The following is a 19689-nucleotide window of genomic DNA, read 5'->3' as shown; positions in this document are numbered from 1 at the left end:
TGCTTTGCGCAATACCTGCGTGAACTGGTGTTTCATCAACCGGGAACCATCCCTGTGTATAAGTAAAGGACCACAGCCAGGAGGTCTAAGATATGGGTACCACCTGGTATCCTTCACTGGACATGGTCCCGGATGTTTGGAAGCAGCAAGCTTGATCAGAGCACCCTTTCCTCTTTGGTCTCTCTTTGACTGCCGAACGCACACTATTAACTGGCAGCTGGATAATTGTATGTCATTTAAATGGAGGCCACAGGAGGTACCATTTGGTTGGACTTCAGACATTACCTCATCAACCATCAAAGCTCCAAAGAAGGTGATAGCATACGCTGCGGAACACAATCATGATTCATATTTTGACCAGCATATTGACCTAAGTTTCTTACGTATCAGGCAGAGGAGGTCAAATGTTACAGGCCTTCTGCCTTCATTTTCCTTCATTTTTTGTAGGTTGGAATCTGCCCCAACCCTCAGTTGCCCTGTGGATGACGAAGTCAGTGCAAGGATCAGAGGAGAATATAGATTTGCTAAAAAAAAGGTGATGGCAGCAATATGAATTTTTAAGGTTTTTGCTGCCCACCCTAAATTATGCAGGTGCACTAGGTACTGTAACACATCATCGGTAGTGGGCAGAATACTGGAGGCAAGAGCTGAAGCTTTGAACCTAAAATCCATAAAATCGCACCAAGCTTTCTTATACGACCTAATAGTAGAAGGTGCCACTGAGGCTAATACTCCCTTGATCACATCGTGTTTCCAAGGCTCCAGAGGTGGTCCGGGAAAGGTTCTGGCAGCTGCTGAGCCCCAGGTGCTAACGACTGGAAGTGGTCCATCTGAAATCGAGATAGAGCATTTGGCAGAGAAAATAATGTTACACTCGAGGCACAGCAGCACAAATGACCGAAGCAGGCGAGACACCCTCTCAGAATGCAATGACTGCTTGGCCAATACGTTAACCACCGCTTGGTTGTTGGTCCTAAAGCATACCCAGTGATTTCAGAATTCATCGGTCCACAGGTGGACAGCTCAACTATGGGGGAAAACTCCACAAAAGTGAGATCCCGAGTAATGGATTTGCCCTGCCAACTTTCAGGCCACTGCTGAGCACACCAGTGACCCTTAAAGAAGACCCCAAACCCAAGGGACCCTGCAGCATCGGATTGAACATGAAAGTCTGAAAACAGTTTTAGATTGTCCTGCCATAATGAAATCCCATTGTAATGTTCCAGAAATCTAAGCCAATTGAATTAACTACCACCAGCCACATGGTTTACCCAAGATGTCTCCATGTGATGCCAGCCAAAATGGCGGCCACTGTGTTGCCATGGCAACCCCTGACAACACAGAGAGGGGAAAGCGCCAGCAAAACAAAGTGTGAAGGAAACAACCAAGCGGGAAGGTAGCGAGCAATCTTATAAGCACAGACCAAGGCTTCGCATTGCCTAGGCTTTGGAGCAATTACTAGGGAGAAGGAAAACATGCGCTGAGGGGAAGCATTTTAAAATCCGCGAACTGTCCGGCCACAGCTTTTTTGCCTTGCCGCAAAACCAAGTGTGATATGAGCAAGGTGCAAGTCTGCAGCAGCTGGGGGGGGGGGGACCTAGAGCAGCTGCCATTTTCTTTTCCTCGGGGAGCGCTGTTCAGAGGTGTGTTTCTTAATCTTGAAGAATACAAAATGGCTGTTACCATTAAAAAAAAAAACACTCTTGCCACACCATGACAATTGCAATTATAATGGACAGCAATTGAATAGCTACAGAGAAACACACGCTTTTACTGAACAGACAAATCATTCACCCAACACCTCATTTTATTTGAGAGGTGCAATGTTAAAAATCCTTCAAAATAAAAGTTAGTGACTAAAAAAAGTTACAGTGCTATGTTGCATGCACGTCTATTTTAAATTATGAACTAGTGGGGGAAAACAGACCTTATTTTCAGAATCTTTAAAATATAATAATGCCTTGCAAAAAAAAAATCAAATAGTCTTTACTCAGAGGTTTGAAAAAATTATGCTGTTGGGGTGGGAGGGGCAAGGGATTAGATATTAACAGTGCAGGCCTATGAGTGTGTATTTTTGAATCAGGTTAGCCAGATTGATTCATATGCTGCCGAGGGATTCTTGTTGTTGTCTTGTTGGGCTGTGTATGTGATAAAGGAGAAGGAACCAATGATATACAGTACTTATTTGCATAACATTATTCTTGTTTGTAAAACTCAATGAAAACAAAAATAAAAAAACAGTGTAGGTCTATGCATATCTACTCAGATGTTAGCCCCATGAGTTCAAATGAGACTTACTCCCAATTTAATGTGCTGTGAAAAATCAGCAAAACCAATTGGAGTAGCAGCCTCCTTCTTGCCAGCCCTACAAGTCAGTAAAAGTAAGAAAAGAAAGGAAAATATTTTTATAAATATTTATTATCTGTAAAGGGAATATTTGTATTAGTTAATACTTTGTTATCCCTTTGGATCTACACTGTATCTTTATATTTTTGTAGTGCTGGGCTGTGGCTCTTTGTGGTTTAAATTTTTTATTCTTCTTTTCTTTCTTTTTGTTATGTTTGTACTTTTTCAATTTAAAAAAAAGAACAAGGGGGGGGGGGGAGAGAAAAAGGCCAGGTCTGTTTCCCTTGCCTGTTCTTCGCTCCATGAGACTTATATCACTTTGACCCATCTTCAGTTCTTTCAGGGAAAGTACCAACTTCGTCAATTTTTGAGAGACAGAATGGTGTTAAAAATACAAAGCAAGCAAATTCAAATCAATGACCAGGGAGTATGTGTTTTTTTTTAAAAAAAATGGCATGCGCAACGTCTTAAGAGGCGAACTTCCTTTAATGGAAGTCTATGGGGTCACGAAGAGTTGGACACAACTAAACAACTAAACAACAACAACAATGTCTCCAGTTGAAGCTGGCATTCAGAATCAAATGTATTCTTCTGATCTAGCTTGTTCTTGTGGACACTCTACGTCAGAGTGCCTTAATGCCCACAGTTGTTTCACTTCATGGGAACAATATCTAAAGTACCAGCTTTATTTAATTGAATGGGAAACTCCCATAAGTCAGAGTGCTGCGAGTGCGTGGGAGGATACAGGGGTTTTGGATCACGTTAAAACATTAGATGCAGCTCTACCATTAGACAGCTAACTTGGGTGCCATGAAAGAAGAGAAAATGGTTGATTTTGTTGTTTGTTGTTGTATTTTTACTGTATGGGAGTTGGGAAGTATATGTGGGATTTTTCTGCCTCAGGGGAGAAAATAACTTGGCTAACTTTGAGCACTTATTGAGAGGCAAAGAAAGAGGCATTTGTTGCTTGACCTCAGGCAGTAAAATGTCTCCAGCTGCCCTATAGCTAAGCATTGGTGGAAAGTGGCAGATCTGGGTATTGAACAAAGTGCTTTATGCATGTCTTAAAATACAACTAATTCTCTCTGGCAAGGAGGATTCCACTGCTGCTGATCCATTGGAAACACTCCTGGTCAATATTGACCAATTTACATGAAAATCTATAAGCAAAAGACTGACTTATAAAGCAAAAATGAACCTCCTTTAATATATAACTCTATCCAATATTTGATCTTAAATTAGTTCTAAATTCTCAGCAAATTAGAAGATTACATCCACATTAATCCAAATTAAGTCATCATGATTAATGAAATTTCAAATACCAATAGAATTAACTATAATTAGTAACTTTTGTAAAGCGTTGCTGAATTAAATCTCTTGGGCAATAGATTTCCCACCCCGACCCCAGCATTGACAGTAAATTCAGTACATATTTAATTATATGGAAAAAGTAATAAGTATGCTATACACACTTTATAGTACTATCCAAGTATGCTAATGAAGCTGAGAAGAGTGTTTGGAAGTCAAGAAATTGGTTCAAGAATACTTGAAATGAGTGCATGTGGAATCTATCCCTAAGGTATCACAGTAGGTATGTGTAACGCCTAAAGCTATGGGTCACAGAGAAGTATAGCCACTCAATCTGCTGCTTCATGTATGCTGACATATAGTCCCCCCCCCCCAATAATCTAGGATGCTAAATCATGCTATAATGAAGTACTGAATTACTGAGGCTTTTCCAATTTCCACCGAAATGGACTTTAATTCAAAACTATGCCCAGTTAATTAAAGTTTCCCCATGATCTAATTTGCTCTAATTATTTCTATAAATTGAAATGAAACTGGGGTTGTATAAAATTACCCTAAATTGGAGCCAGTCTCCAGTTAGAGGAGAGTTTTTGAAAGAGGGGGAGCGACGCTAAAATGAGTGAAATAGCAGAAAGTGTGTGTACTCAACCGCATAATGCTTGCTGATAGTTTGAACAAAGCTAAACAAAAAATTTAACTTTTATAACTTGAATTTGAAATTGTCCAATCTCATTCCATTATTTATTTATTTGAACGGTTAGCTCTCCATACCTTGAGGGCTAGGTACAGGGAGTAATAAAATTAAAAAGCAAATGTAAAAGATTCCATTAAGCTTCAAATAAAATCTAATTAAGGAGATTGAAAATATAGCAAATGCTAACAACTTCAACACCGGCCGTGAAAGACCTGTTTTAGAAAGTGATTCGAGCACTGGCAGATTTCCAAGGAAAGAGAGAGCCATCATTGTGGTGAAGCCAAATGGCTGCCTTCTTGTACACACTTACTTGGGAAAACGTCCATAGAATTCAGTGGGACTTACTTCTGAACAGACAAATATAGGATTTTTTCCCCTCAGCAATATTTATGCAATAACATATTCAATACCGTGTATAACACAATAAACCAAACAAGAAAAGAGAACATTCAAGCAGCAGAGTACTAAGAACAACAGAACTTCATTTCAAAAACTGCTGGTTAGTTATCAATACAGTCTCATACAAGTCTGAGAAAACACAATGCTTCAAGGAACCCACTCCTCCAAGGAGATAGAACACAATTTCCCCCAACAACATAGCGCCAAACTAGATTCATAAGAGGGACAGAGCTGTCACCTCTCCATGACCTTCCCACCATTCTACTCAGTCACATTGTCTAAAGACTCATGAGACTACCACCTTGCTGAAGGTCAGCAGGTCAGATTTTGGTCAGTGTTTGGATGGCGGACCTTTTAGGAGCCCTCTGTGCACCATTTTAGGTTCCATAATGGAAGAAAGATGGGATATCATTGAAAGGGAAGCAATATAGGGGAGAAAGTAAAGTCTTACACACCAGCCTCTCACACCAGCACCCAGTTTCCAGAATCTAATACTCTTCTGTTTCTAGTTCTTTGGAGACAAATGTGTTGGTTATTGTTTTGTGTGTAAAAATCTTTTAAATAAAAACCTTTTTTCAAAAAAAGAAGAAGGGGGAAGGAGAAAGAATGCATTACCCTAATTCTACTCACTGCAATGAAGTTTTCAAGCACAATCTTAAGACCTTAACTGGAGGCAAACAATTCAGTCCTTTGTGATTCTCATGATTAATAAAAAATATGTTTCCTAAGCAACAAGATGCTGAGTAGAGACAGCCAAGTGGATTAATTAAATTAAGTGTGCCATGTAATAGAGGCTTTCAGCCTATTGGAGGGAGTGTGACTTGCTGTTTACTGGTGTGAGTTGATACTGACAGACATATGTCATTGTGTTCAAAATGTACTATATTTAAATGCATGCACTTTCTTGGCTCATGCAATCCCACTGGATATTATTTTTGTTGAACCAGAATAATTGCAGCATAAATGTATAATATAAATGCTATGGATTTTCTTTGTCCCTGCCTCACTGAAAGTGATGGATTGAGACAAACAGTGGCTTCCAAATATAGTTTTGAGGGGTGCCTGTCCTTGTACCAGCCAATCAATGAATGCATTCTTTCAAAGTGAGCAACTATGCACAGTTGCAGTTTGATGACCAACATATGCCTGAAGACCTGTAGCAAATCTTCTGATTTAATAGTATATGCTTCCAAACCATAGAAGGGTAATCATTTTATTCATTTATTTATCAAAAAAATGTGTATACCACCTTTTATTTTGAGAATAAAACCAACTCAATAACACAAAATTAAACATCAGTCAAAATAAAATAATGTTAAAATATCAGTCACAGTAACCAGGAATGGCAGGAATTGGTATTAATGGTTGGGAAAATTCCTGGGTAAAGAGATATTTTTTTCAACTGTTATAGAAGCAACCAAATTCACGCAAATATGAAGACTGCTAGCCTAGGCTCTTCTTTCTCATCTTCTTCCCTAAACGGCCTCAGCCCTGTATACCTGAAGGAGCATCCCCACCCCTATCGTTCAGCCATGACACTGAGATCCAGCACTGAGGGCCTTCTGGCGGTTCCCTCTCTGAGAGAAGTGAGGTTACAGGGAACCAGGCAGAGGGCCTTCTCAGTAGTGGCAACTGCCCTGTGGAACACCCTCCCATCAGATGTCAAGGAAATAAGCAACTGTCCTACTTTTAAAAGGCATCTGAAGGCAGCCCTGTTTAGGGAAGTTTTTAATGTTTAATGCGGTATTGTGTTTTTGATATTCAATTGGGAGCCACCCAGAGTAGCTGGAGAAACTCAGCCAGATGGGCGGGGTATAAATAAATAAATTATTATTATTATTATTATTATTATTATTATTATTATTATTCCTTCTTATTGCTCAGTTAATGCTTCTCTACTTCCAACCGCCTTCCTTAGTCATAAAGGATAAGATTATCAATGACTACCAGCCATGATAGTTACCATATTTTTCTGTCTATAAGACGCCCCCCATGTATAAGACACCCCCTATTTTTGAGGACCCCATTATTTTAAAGGGGGGAAAACCTAGTCTTGTACACGGAAAAATACGGTATGTTCTACCTGTGCTGTTGGAAGGAATGGGCCTCTGAATATCACAATTTCTGGGAATCACGATTGGGGAGACAACTAATAAGTAGTCTTCCTTACCTAACTGCCTATCAACCAGTTTATCACCCAAGACTGAAGGACATGTCCTCCAGACACCTATTTTATAGCCAAGACCAACATTAAAGTGAGATTTGGCTGCATAAAATAACTCAACAAATAACCACCAGGTAGGCATGCCCTTCCAGGCACCCAATGTTTGGTCGGCTCTTGTCTAACTTTCAAAAGCCTTAAAGGAACTTGGAAACAGTAAAAGGTCAGAAAATGTCCTCATTACAAATAGATGGGCATCGTGTCACTACCAGTAACAGTTGCAGTTACAGAGTAACTACAGATAATTACAATCATTTAATTCAAAAGTCCCAAGTCACTTCATGCAGAACGCGAGTCATTTATCATTATTGACCTTAGTTGAAACAAATCTACCAAATCAATAAGGGTTTCAAATATCCATTAGAGGAGGCAGTGATTGGTTACAAATGATAAGCACTTCATATATATACCTATATTAATAGGGGGGAAGCTGTCCTGGATGTTTTGGATTAATGAAGAAGAGTTGGTTCTTGGTAGTGACAGTTAAATAAAATAAAGTTGACCTTAATTCTCCTTTAATTAACATTAAGAAAAACTGGTTGTTTTCAGTGAGTCCTATTAACTACTGAAACTTAGGTAATTAAAAAAAACTCCAACCCTATTGTACTGTATAAGTGAAAATTTAATACTTTACCCCTGTTCCAAACACAATGGCCTCAATCCAACAACGGTAAATGGGTGTGGTGTGTGCTTTTCAATACAAGGCTGAAAAGTTTGACCCATGAGCCGGAGAGAGAGCAGACCATATATTTAAAGGAAGCGAACAGGAAGTAGAGGATTCAGATTTCTCTCTCTCAAACAAAAATCATTAATGGCAGTGTATTGTATCTAATTGAGTCCCTTCAATCACAGAAATCTCTTCAACTCTGCAAAAACATCTGTGAATATAAGTGTGGAAGGAGATTTTTGCTGATTTCCACTGGAACATAATTGGAGGAACATCATCGAATACAACCCAATCTGACCAATGTTATATATGTCCTGTTCTGGAAGCTGCATTGCGGTTTTTAGGTCAGAAACCCCATATGCAGTTCCCATTTTTGAGTGGTGAATTTGCTTTTGTCTTCTGGCTGGGAGACCATTGCTCTGACATCCTTGGAAGTCTTCTGGGACGATTTCTGAGCACTTCAGTAATAAAACCCCACTCGTATTCTGATAGAATTTAATACTACAGAGCAAATCTTTTAGAAGCATTCAGAGCACTGTCTGTTTCATCTGAGCTGGATCATTTTTGAGGATGTGGACAAGGTGCTTGCAGCGATGCAGTCAAGCACCTGTCTTCTTCACTCTTGCTCAACTTGACTTCTTAGAGCTAGTCAAAGGATTGCCTGGGTAGGTCAAGGGAGTGATTAATGCTTCATTGGAGCATGAGGAGGCTAGATGAGGAGGTCAAAAAGTTGGCTGAATCCTTCTGGGGCTGAATTTCTTGGGTTCAAGAGGTGAGGAGATGGCTTTCTCTGGACCAGGTTACAGAAGGAATAGGCCCATACACTGGGGATACTAATGGATCCAACATTGCCTCTGGAGGCTCATGAGACCTCAGTGGCTAGGAATGTCTGACTAGCAATAACTGCCACTGATACACTAGCTTTGACTCTTTCAAGAGACGATTCAGCCATCGTACTCCATGCTTTAGTAACTTCCAGACTGGCTTATTATGACATGCTCTACATGTGTCTGCCCTCGAAGAACACTTGGAAAATTCAACTGGTCCAAAATGCAGCATTCAGATTACTGGCTGGGGTTCCATTTAGAACTCACATAACCTCTATTTTAAAACCTCTGTTTAAAACCTCTTATTTTAAAACCTCTGCTGGTTGCGCGTTTGTTTCCAGCCTCAATTCAAGGTGCTCACATTAGTGTTTAAAGCCCTGTAAACAAATGAGGCCCCGTTTCATAAAGACTTCTGCTTGCCAGATGGAATAGTGCCCCTCCTCTCTCCCTCTACTGTTCTGCTCCCACCCCCCACCCCCCAGAAAACCCTGGTCAAGTTCAGGCGTGTGTGGGCATGCAGGGCATGCTGAATGGGGAAAGCTAAAAAACAAACAAACAACTAACCTCTTTCTCTCCTTGGCCCCAATCTGTGGGCCCTGCTGTGCATATACATCTGGGTACCAGTTTCCTCCCCACCTGCATCCTGATAGCCAAATTGACAATGTCACAGTGGCACCTTCGCAGAAGTAGTTTGGGTGATCAAGTGCAAAACAGGACAGCTATCCTGCACCTTTGAAAACTTGTTATGCAAGCTACACCTGCTGAATTTCTCTTTTCTCTTTCCTACATGACTGTTAAAAGTGAAGGAGCCATGTTGTCTTTTGCAACCATACAAATGGTGTCTTCAAAGCTTCAAGATAAGCTACCTGTCACGCTAAAGAAGCACTGGGGGTTTTATTTTATTTTATTTTATTTAAAAAAAGATTTGCAATTAAATGTTGACCAATCTCTGTTGCATATAATAAAACTGTTTAATAAAAACAAATCACTATATTTTTGGCCTGATAGCTGCTTTCCCAGAAAATTTATTTTGTGGCCAGCCTTATTCCCCAGAGAGTGTGAAATGACATAGGATATTAAATACCAACACATGTATCACAGAAAATATAAATTTAATACTGTGATTGGTGTCTAAAATAGGAGGAACAGAAGGGAGGAGGCACTTGAGTATGTAAATAAAGCAGTATCACAATGCAACAGAACCTTTTCGACAATGAGCTTTAATCCAAGCGGCTAGACGACAATACAATCTAAGTCCGTATGACATAAATGTGATTGATGTCTTCCTCCTACAGCATGCCCTGCGAGCTCAGAAAGAGGCAGTAGTAATAGCAACACAACTCAATGGTAAATCACACCATTAGTAGTTAATAAACGCATGTATTTCTCAAGGCAGCCATGTAAAACCAGTACACAGCCTATTATTCCAATGCCTGTAAGCTTTAATTACAACCTTATTAAAGTACATTGTGCTAATGATTCTTTCAAATTCTCTGATTTTTACCTACTGGCAATTCTATAAAAGGGAACCCTGGATTGCAAAGGTTGTGTTTTGAGCCAGGAGGTAAGTTAGAAAGAAAAACAAGGAAATCCAAAGAGTATGAAAATAATCTTAGTTTAAGCATGACAGCACCCATGTGGAAGTAACAAAACCATCCTTACTGATTCCTGTACATCTTCCCACTATAAAGTTGCAGTCCTAAACACATTTACAGTTGTACCTTGGTTCTTGAGCAGAATCCGTCCCAGAAGTCCGTTCGATTCCAAAAACATTCAAAAACCAAGGTGCGGCTTCTGATTGGCTGCAGGAGCTTCCTGCACTCAATTGGAAGCTACGGAAGTAGTGTTGGACGTGCAGGTTCCAAAGAACTTTTCCAAACCAGAACACTCACTTCTGGGTTTGCGGCGTTCGGGAGCCAAGACATTCGAGTCGCAAGGCGTTCGACAACCAAGGTACGACTGTACTAAAGAGCAAAGCTCTTGAACACAACTGGAAACTTCTGAATAAACATATAGGGAGTAGTGGTCCATGTTGTAGGGTAGGTCCATCTTCCCAACATCAATGTCTCTGCAGCTTACCTGGACAGGGTTAGGGCAGGGGGAACAGTGAGGTCAAGACTACAAGAGTGCCCTGGTGGAGCCAATCTGGTATACACAGTCCCAACCTCATTGCCGTCTTGCCCTGCTTCAGCCCTACCCAGGTAAGCTGCAGAAATGCCCATGTCAAGAGGACAGCTACTATATGTAGAGGACTGTGCTATAAAGTTGTGCTCCTAAACCCTAATGCGGGAGTAAAACATAAATAGGCTTTATAGAGGGAGTTGACTGTGAGTAAAAATGCCTAGGATCACAATGCATGAATGCTAGAAGTTTCTGACTGGCAACACTTGTGGGGAAGAGGGAGAAGCAGGATCATTCTATACCAGCTAGAAAAGGATGCAGGACACATAACTTGGGTTTACACCAAGGGGTGATTCACACATGCATACACAACGGTCAATACCTGGTCATGTCATAACACTAATCAATGATGCTGACACTCGGCTGAATATACAGAATGCCTCCACTGGAAAAAAAAAATGCTGCTACTGAGGTGGTACAACGTGAAAGAGATCTGCCTTCAGTGTTTTAGTCATGATGGCTGCTCTAGACTGAGTACCCATCAACTGTGCAATATCCACAGACATAGCAACCTCAAAAGAGTCTTGGGAATCTTAGTTTTCTGAGGCTGTTGGAAATTCTAAGAGAAGTATGTTTCCCAGGGATGTGTTGGGAAAAGGAATTACTATTATACAAAATTAAGTTTGCGGGGCAGCATGTTCTTAATGTTGCACAACACAACATCTTGCAGCACTTTGGATATGGGCCTCAAAACAAATGGAGGGCAACACACAGTGTTTAGGTGAGGTAAAAATAAAGGACCCTGTCGTGTGGATTCAAACTGCCAACCTTCTGATTGGCATGCCCAAGAGGCTCGGTGATTTATACCACAGGGCCACCCGCATCTCACACAGTGCTGAATTAGGGTTTAAAACCCCAAATAAACATGGGAGGAGAAGACACATGTAGGCTGCCCATAGGCATCTCTTCCCCCACTGCTCACCACCCAACAGCCCCCCTTGACATCCCCAGATCACTCAGGATGGACCTGATCTGAGCCAGGGTAACCTGGGGCTTCCTGAACCCATTCTAGCTAAACTCTGGGTCAAACCAAATTGGCCCAAATTGGTTCAAGGCCCATTTCGAGCTACCACATAGTCTTACTAGAAAGTGTGGATCATTTTGACTGTATAGTTTAATCCCTACTCAGTACTAGAATTAGTTGTATTTGGGTGGAGTTAGGGGTTTATTGTGTCTGTTCTATTTTTCGCGAAAAGACAGTAAAGTTATTGTCTACTGACTGGTGCGTCTTCTAAGACTTCCATGACAGAAATGCCATGTATATTTTTTTCAAAGATACATATATTGCAATTTCTTCATATATTTGTTCAGAGAGGACGAAAGGAGTAGAAGCAGTCCCAATAACTGCCAACAAAATAAGCCTAGACTGTGCATAGATGTTTAATTTCCCAGTGCCTATTTCTGACTCAAAAATAGTTTCTTCCTCAGCAGATGTTCCACCGATTTCTCCTTTCCACACTTATCTGTCTTAAAAATTTCTGCCATGTCTCTGTACTATTGGCCCCTTTGCGCTCTCCTTAATAAAGGACTGTTATAATGTGTATCCCCTTTAGAATTAGTTTGACCAGTAGCAGAATGTTATGAATTTTGAAAATGCTGTCAGTTGGGATTGGTTGCATTTACCAATTTAAAATGAGTTTTGTTTCAAAGCACTTTGCCTGCCATCCAAGGTAATTGGAAAGCAAGTTTGAAAAATCTTCTAATGTGCTTTTTAAAATGGACCAAGGCTACAGAGGCAGTCTCTTAGACAAAATATAATTAATTTCTATCTGTCTAACCTGATCAGTGCAGGCTGACAGTCCCTCTGTATTCCTTATTTTTAATATATGTGTATTTTTTTCCAATAGACTACATCTTCCTTTCATCTGCCTCTTTTCCTTCGGTAAATTGGCATTTTCTGTCTTCTAGGAATCTCATTACCATCTAGTGATTCTCCATTTCTTCATAATAAAGGTGCCCAACTTATGTGCCCAAAAGAAATGTAAATATGTATTTTTCTTTACCAAAGCTTTATTCCCCATGCCTTTTGTGAACTGATGACACATGCCATTAGTGTTCTGAAATCATTCTAAACACCCAATAAGAGAACAGTCTATCCCTCTTGTAAAAGTTTCTGCATATGCAGCACTCTGCATTTAGTACTGAATACTCAACAGAATACAGTACTCATACATGAGTCTACATTCTCGGAAAGTATACATTACATACTTTTGGAGGGGTTACATTTCCTCATATGGATATTATTATTTGCCGGGGGGGGACTCCCAAAAAGAGGACTTCATTTAGTGAAGCCACGTGAGGTTTTCTCACAGCATTTTAGAAAAGAACACCAAGGTCTAACTGTGGTTGAACAGATTTGTCAATTTCAGCTTGTCTCTGTTTCTCATATCTTTCCAATCCGAAGTTCAAGTCTCCAGATTTCTGTATCAGTTTGCAATTTGGGGTAGGTGGGAATGCCATCTTAAAAATTCATCAGCATTTCAGTGCACTTTTTTCATAATTTACACAGTTTGGAAAGCAATTCCTCCTTATACAATTCCTAATATATGGATTTTTTAATGCACAGTTTCCCCTAATAAACATATTTTTGTATATGCCTACATGGTTGGAAAACCACATCACAAAATTTGGAAAAATGAAGATATCAGACGTTTGCATTAAAATGCAAGACAAATTTCACTTCTTCCCCATTGCTAGTCCAAATCACATGTGTGTATGTGTGTGTTATTGTTTTAAAAAGCGTTATATTCATATATATTTTAAAAAGGCTAAAGAACTCCATCCTCCACAGGTCACTGTTACCAACAGTCGTATGAGAAAGAATCAACAGGAAGCAAGACAAACCATCATTACAATTATCTGTGGCTAACACCCCTCCCAAGGCCATCAGAACCTGCGCAAAAGAGAACCAGGATTGTCTTTTCTGGGAGTGGCTGTGTGATGCTACCCTGAAATACAACTGGACAAGTACCACAGCACATTCCAGTCACAGGCAGGAGGTTGCACTTGGTCAACTGGCTCACAGAACCCATTGCCGCCTTGTTTTTGAACTATGCACACCCCGCAGTAGCTTGGGGTGTGTGTGTGATGCTGTCATCTCCCCACCCAAACCCAGCCTTGCTTGCCATGAAAGGGTTGCTGAGGGGACTGCAGATTTCTGCTAAGCCTGAGAAGATCCACTCTGTAAGGTCAACATTTGGCAGTCTCTTCTGAGGTGTTTTGATTGCTGGGGGCTAACCAAATATATATTAAGTAGAACTAATGCTTTCCCCCCTTCCTCTCTAAACATCACTTTTCTTTTGTGTTTAGCAGAATTTTTCAAGTGTAGGGAAGGGTAAACATGCTTTAAGTGTTCCTACTCCTACAAATACTTATTGTTGTTGTTTAGTCGTTTAGTCGTGTCCGACTCTTCGTGACTACTACTCGTGAATACTACTACTACTAAATTATATTTAAATACCACCCTTTATATGATTATCATAGGGTGATTTACAACATAAAAACACAAAAGACATAAATGCTAGTTTATCAAGGTTACCACACACCTGCTTCATTTGCACTATGGTCACATGTACAGGTTATGTTCCAGGTTATCATGTACATTGTCAGAGTGCACATAAGCACTCCCTATTACGTCCCTGCCCCTGTTCCGCAATCTTTTCCTGCAACTTCCAGGTTCACAGTGATGCTCACATGCTTGACTGCACATTCTTTGAACGCGCGCAAAATGCCTGTATATTTCTAGACACACATTTGTCCACAATTCAATAGCCACTGTGGTGTAGTAGATACAGCAGTATACTTGAACTAGAGGAGACTGTTCTCAAATTATCACTCTGCCACAAGGCTGACTTCATGACTGTGGGCAACTCACACTCTCTGTCTGTCAAGCCTACCTCCTCGCAGGGTTGTGGTGAGGACAGAATGAGTAGCCCTGTATGTGGCTCCTCCAAGCTGTTTGGGCATGGCAATACAATGGTGATGAATAAATAAAAAATTGTTTCACTTCTTTTCAGTGCCCAGAACTTTGCTGATGTCACACGTATGATTTATGTTGTTCATTTGTGCCCCAGTGGAGCCACCAAGAAGCAGGAACAATTCTGTTAAAAGTTAAAAGCCACTGTTAGAGAGAGCAAAAGTCATTTATGTATACAGAATTCCGTAATACTTTTTGTTCAGCACAGGTCTTTACTAGTGTAACTTTTAACATTCTTATATAAGAAACCAAGCGAGCTGCACATTTTAAATGGCTAGACCCCTATGCTTTGCGCAGCTTGTAGTAGTAAACAGCAACATAAAAGGACCCATAAATGTCAAAGCAATGTACTTCTCAATTCTCATAGTTTACCTATGAGACGAGAGCTATTTTTCCCAGCTAAAAAATGGTAGATTTGTGTTTTCAATGGGCATTTTCCAGGTATTTTATGGAGCTTTCCCAAGTGTTTCATTGTAGGAAGGTGAAAAGTATATCAGTGATCAAGTTTTAGACAATGAATGTTGGGAGGGAAATCAATAGTCTGATTAAAAAGAAAAAGCTCAGGAGGCTCCTAAACCTAAGAAGTTGATTTCTTACCTCAGTATATCTCACTCAAAGCACCAACTGGCCTGGCCTTCAGATTTACTGGGCCATTACTCCTTGCGTGCTTTTAAATGAAGAATGGTATCAGTATGAATGAGAAGCAATTAGCACCTAGGGTGTGTGTGTGTGTCCCCTGATGTAACTCTCCAGAGAGCAACCCCTCAACAGCGACATGGAGAAATTGGATGTTTGGAGTTGAAATTCTTTCTGTAGATGATTGCCGTTCAAAGTTATTAGGAGCCTTTCAAAATTATCAGCACCTAAAACCCTGGAAATGGCATAAATGATGGTGGATAATATCCTTTGAGGGACGCGGGTGGCACTGTGGGTTAAACCACAGAGCCTAGGGCTTGCTGATCAGAAGGTCAGCGGTTCGAATCCCCACGACGGGGTGAGCTCCCATTGCTCAGTCCCAGCTCCTGCCAACCTAGCAGTTTGAAAGCACATCAAAATGCAAGTACTGTAGATAAATAGGTACCGCTCCAGTGGGAAGGTAAACAGCGTTTCCGTGTGCTGCTCTGGTTCTCCGGAAGTGGCTTTGTCATGCTGACCACATGACCCGGAAGCTGTACGCCGGCTCCCTCGGCCAGTAAAGCGAGATGAGCGCTGCAACCCCAGAGTCGGACACGACTGGACCTAATGTTCAGGGGTCCCTTTACCTTTACCTTTAATAACCTTTGAAGTGGGCATCAGACAAAATAAAGCATATTTTCAAGCAGTGGAGTGTTCTCATAAACCAGAAGACTCTGAGTATTACAGTATCCTTAGGAACTAGAGCAGAGCAAGCCATAATGAACTTCTCATATATTCTGCGGCAAGGTTCAAACATTTACCAGGCCAAAAGACACCTTCTACTTCTCCACCATAAAAACTGTATCTGTAACTAAAACATGGGAGCTCCCAACAAATGTTCCTTGGACATGTGCACAATTGGGTGTCACCACAGAGCATAATCAGGAGAAAATTGGGGATCTTTGGAAGCAGTATGGAGGAGAAGACAACACTTCTTGAAAGTATTATGCAGGGCAATATGTTCCAATGAATGTGGTCCTCGCTGTACATAATAAATCCAAGTACAGTATGAGTAGGAATGCACCTGGATGTAAGAATTAGAATGTCTGCATAAGGTTGCTACAGCAAAAATAAAACATGTATCTTTACTCATTTAATATTTCCATGGTGAATGCTATGCTGGTACTTGCACTGCAAAATGCAAACATCTAATCTTTCATCAAGATCACACGTATCAACCCTGTCCAGTGATTAAATGACTTCTTCCCCTGGTGAGCTAGTTTTCGTGGTAAAGATAGGAGTAAATGCATTAAGGACTACGTATTGATTTTAATTAGAATGGGCAGTCCACCATTAATATGAGTTGTGGTGCCCCTAAAACAGTTGTCAGGGGAGGATTAATTAATTTATTGTAAATTAATATATTAATTGAGAGTGGATAAAAGCAGTCAAGGCAAATTAATTCAGAGTGAGAGAAAAATAAAAGGGGGATTGGATCAACATAAACCAGAAGAGGAAGCTCTAGCCTGTTTATCAAGACCAGAGAGTATTGAATACCATATTAAAACAGGATACCTGTTCTGATTAGAAAAAAACACCAAAGCAATTATAATAAAGGCACTAAATTAAATAAGATGAAGCTATTTTCTCTTCCACAGAACACGTGGAAAATAGGAAATAGGAGAATGTGTGTGTGTAGATAGCTAGAGAGAAAGATAGATATAGTTGACGATGGATAAGCATGACAAACTGATCTAGAAGCCCTGTTCTGTGCCCAGTAAGCACGGGACTCCTTTGCCCAGAGGCATTGTGGTCCGTAGATTGGAGCAGAATCTTGGGCAAGGTTTTGTTCAGTATCTTCTCTGTGTGATGGGCTCATGGGAAAAAGCTGTCTCATGAGCCCTTGCTGCAGAAGGGAGGGGAACTCCTGGAGCTCACAGCCATTTTGCTTTGCTTCCTGCCTGCCCACCCTTAGGTTAGAGCCTTCACTGAGCAATTTTGGGTCGCTGGTTGACAGGGCTGGAAAGGGTTCTCGCTCACTGGCTCTCGCTGATTGGCATTTGGTTGGGGGTTTTATTCACGACTTTCCCTCAGTGAAATTATGGCTTTCCTTTGTTAGGCAGAATAACACTGTTCGTATGAGGGTGGAAATGGCATTGGTCAGGGTCAACATAGTATAGCCCCTCCAATAGGGGCCTGAGGGGAGAACTGACCATGGCAAACCCAAGCGTGGGTTCAGTTTCTGCCTGGTCGGAATCTGCACCCTGGTGAGACCTTGCTTGCTTGTCTTGCACCACAGCAAGGTTCAACACTGGCCAACTCCCGTTGTACAGATTTGGAGTGACCCAAACCTAGCGGATCCATTCAATCAACATGGGGCTTGTGGAATGATGAACTGATCCTGGGACCCAGTGCCATGCCAACCCTTGCCCTACCTGCTGCTGCTGTCAATAAAGATATGGCCAGTTTTTATCCCACCACCATTCTGCATTCTGGTTATTTTGCTGATCTCATGGGTCACATAATGCACCTGCCTGGGCAAGGCTATCTAGAAAAGAGGCCAGCAAATTAAACTGGACTTCTTAGAACTAAACAGATGAAATACAATGAATCAGCCAGCACAGTCCTAAATATTTGTGCCTGGTTTCCAGAGTAGATGCATTAGGTATAATACCTACAGCCCTGGCAGAGAATCCAGAGCTTGTAGTAGGTCAAGCACATATTCCAGTGTTTCTGTGAACCAGAATCTTCTACATAAGGCCCAATAAAACAGTCTGGGCTGATCTACACATTAATTTAAAAGCTCATATAAGTGGTCTACTGGACCTAAAAACATAATCTATGAGACAATTTATGCAAGGTGATCCATGCAGAAAATGTGCCCCAAAATCCTAGAAGTAGCCACTGCAATATCCTATGAGAGCATTCTCTACAGTGTACACCACAAAGGCAAGCAGGCCATTCAGATGAGTTGCAGATTAAGAACGGTACCGCCAGGACCAAGAGGATGCCAGTGCTGTTAATGAGCAGAATCAGATAAACTATTAGTTGGAAGAAGGCTTCTTTTGGATAACAGAAGTCATGTCCAAATGAGAACAAAAAGGGAAAACAAACTTTGGCAAAGTGCCAACAACAAAAATTATTTAATACATCAAAAGACTGGCTAGGGAAGTGGCTGGACCTTTGGATGACAAGGATAAAGAAATTGAAGAGAAGCTAAATTTATTATTTGCATCTGTCTTCACAGCAAGCAATACAGGGTGGCATTAAGCTAAATAATTGTGTGGGTGGAAGAACTTCTGCTTGCACAATGACACCAAACTCTGGAGGCAAAGGCATAGCCTGCAAAGATCTAACAGTCAGCTGGTAGGGTCTTACAGACTACTGTGTGTGGGACTTTACAAGATCCAGCGTTCAGCTGAAGGTTGAGTCTTGTGAAACCTGTGCAGAGCACTTTGCAAGCTCTACTGTACCCACCCGCTGATCATTGGGCTTTGCAAAGCTCAGCACACAGCGCTGTGCAGAAGCCAGTGCCTTTCAGCTGAGTCAGGTCTTTCAGGTGTAGGGCAAATGTTGGCCAAAATGGCATTAAGGGCCAAATGGAGAGATCTGGCAGGCCCAATTATTCCCACAGCCTGGAGCTTCCATACTGCTAGCTAAGGTGGCTTCTTGTGCTTCTGTAAACATTGTTTACACATTATGAGCTATAGCAGTTCAAGGTGTTTTGGCGAAGATCTGGTTATAAAAATATAGACATTTCCACAAAGGCTGGCTACATATATCTTCTTGTTTCATTCTAAATAAGATTCTTCATCTATAAAATAGAGACCTAAATCCCTATATTTATTATTACATTCATAGTTCACCTTTTCCCCAAGAAAAGAAATCTGCATATACGACTCCCTTCCTCAGCAATCTCCATAATAACCTGATGTGGTAGGTTAGTCTAAGTGGAAGTGAATGGCCTCAACATCACCCAGTGTGCTTCATGGATGAACTCGGCTCTATGCAGTCCAAACACTTTAACCACTATCCCACACTGCCCCAATACACGGGTCACATAATTTATAATTAAACAAGTTTACATGGGGTCTTGTTGATGTTGCTAGGAACTACCCCTTAAACTATACTTAATAATATCCATTTTTAAAAAATCAGCAGATCTATAAATTTCCCTTCTAAATTCTGTCCATAAATCAGGGTTGCCTTTTCAGTTGTTACTGGACTACAACTCTCATCATCCAAGACCATTGTGTCTGGGGCTGATGAGAGCTGCAGTGCAACAACGTCTGGGGAGTACCACATTGGTTGCCCCTGTCATAAACCATTTGCTTTTTAAAAAATATAATGGTATAAATTATTTTTCTGTGGCATGAGTGGCTGTGATGCTGGTATATTAATGGTCATTGCCATTTGTGCTCTAGCTGGCCTCCAAATCAATAAGCATGCTTAGTT

The sequence above is a fragment of the Lacerta agilis genome, chromosome 1 (assembly GCF_009819535.1).
Source record: "Lacerta agilis isolate rLacAgi1 chromosome 1, rLacAgi1.pri, whole genome shotgun sequence".
Classification (NCBI taxonomy): Eukaryota; Metazoa; Chordata; class Lepidosauria; order Squamata; family Lacertidae; genus Lacerta; species Lacerta agilis.
Note: the sequence above shows the minus strand (reverse complement) of the source record.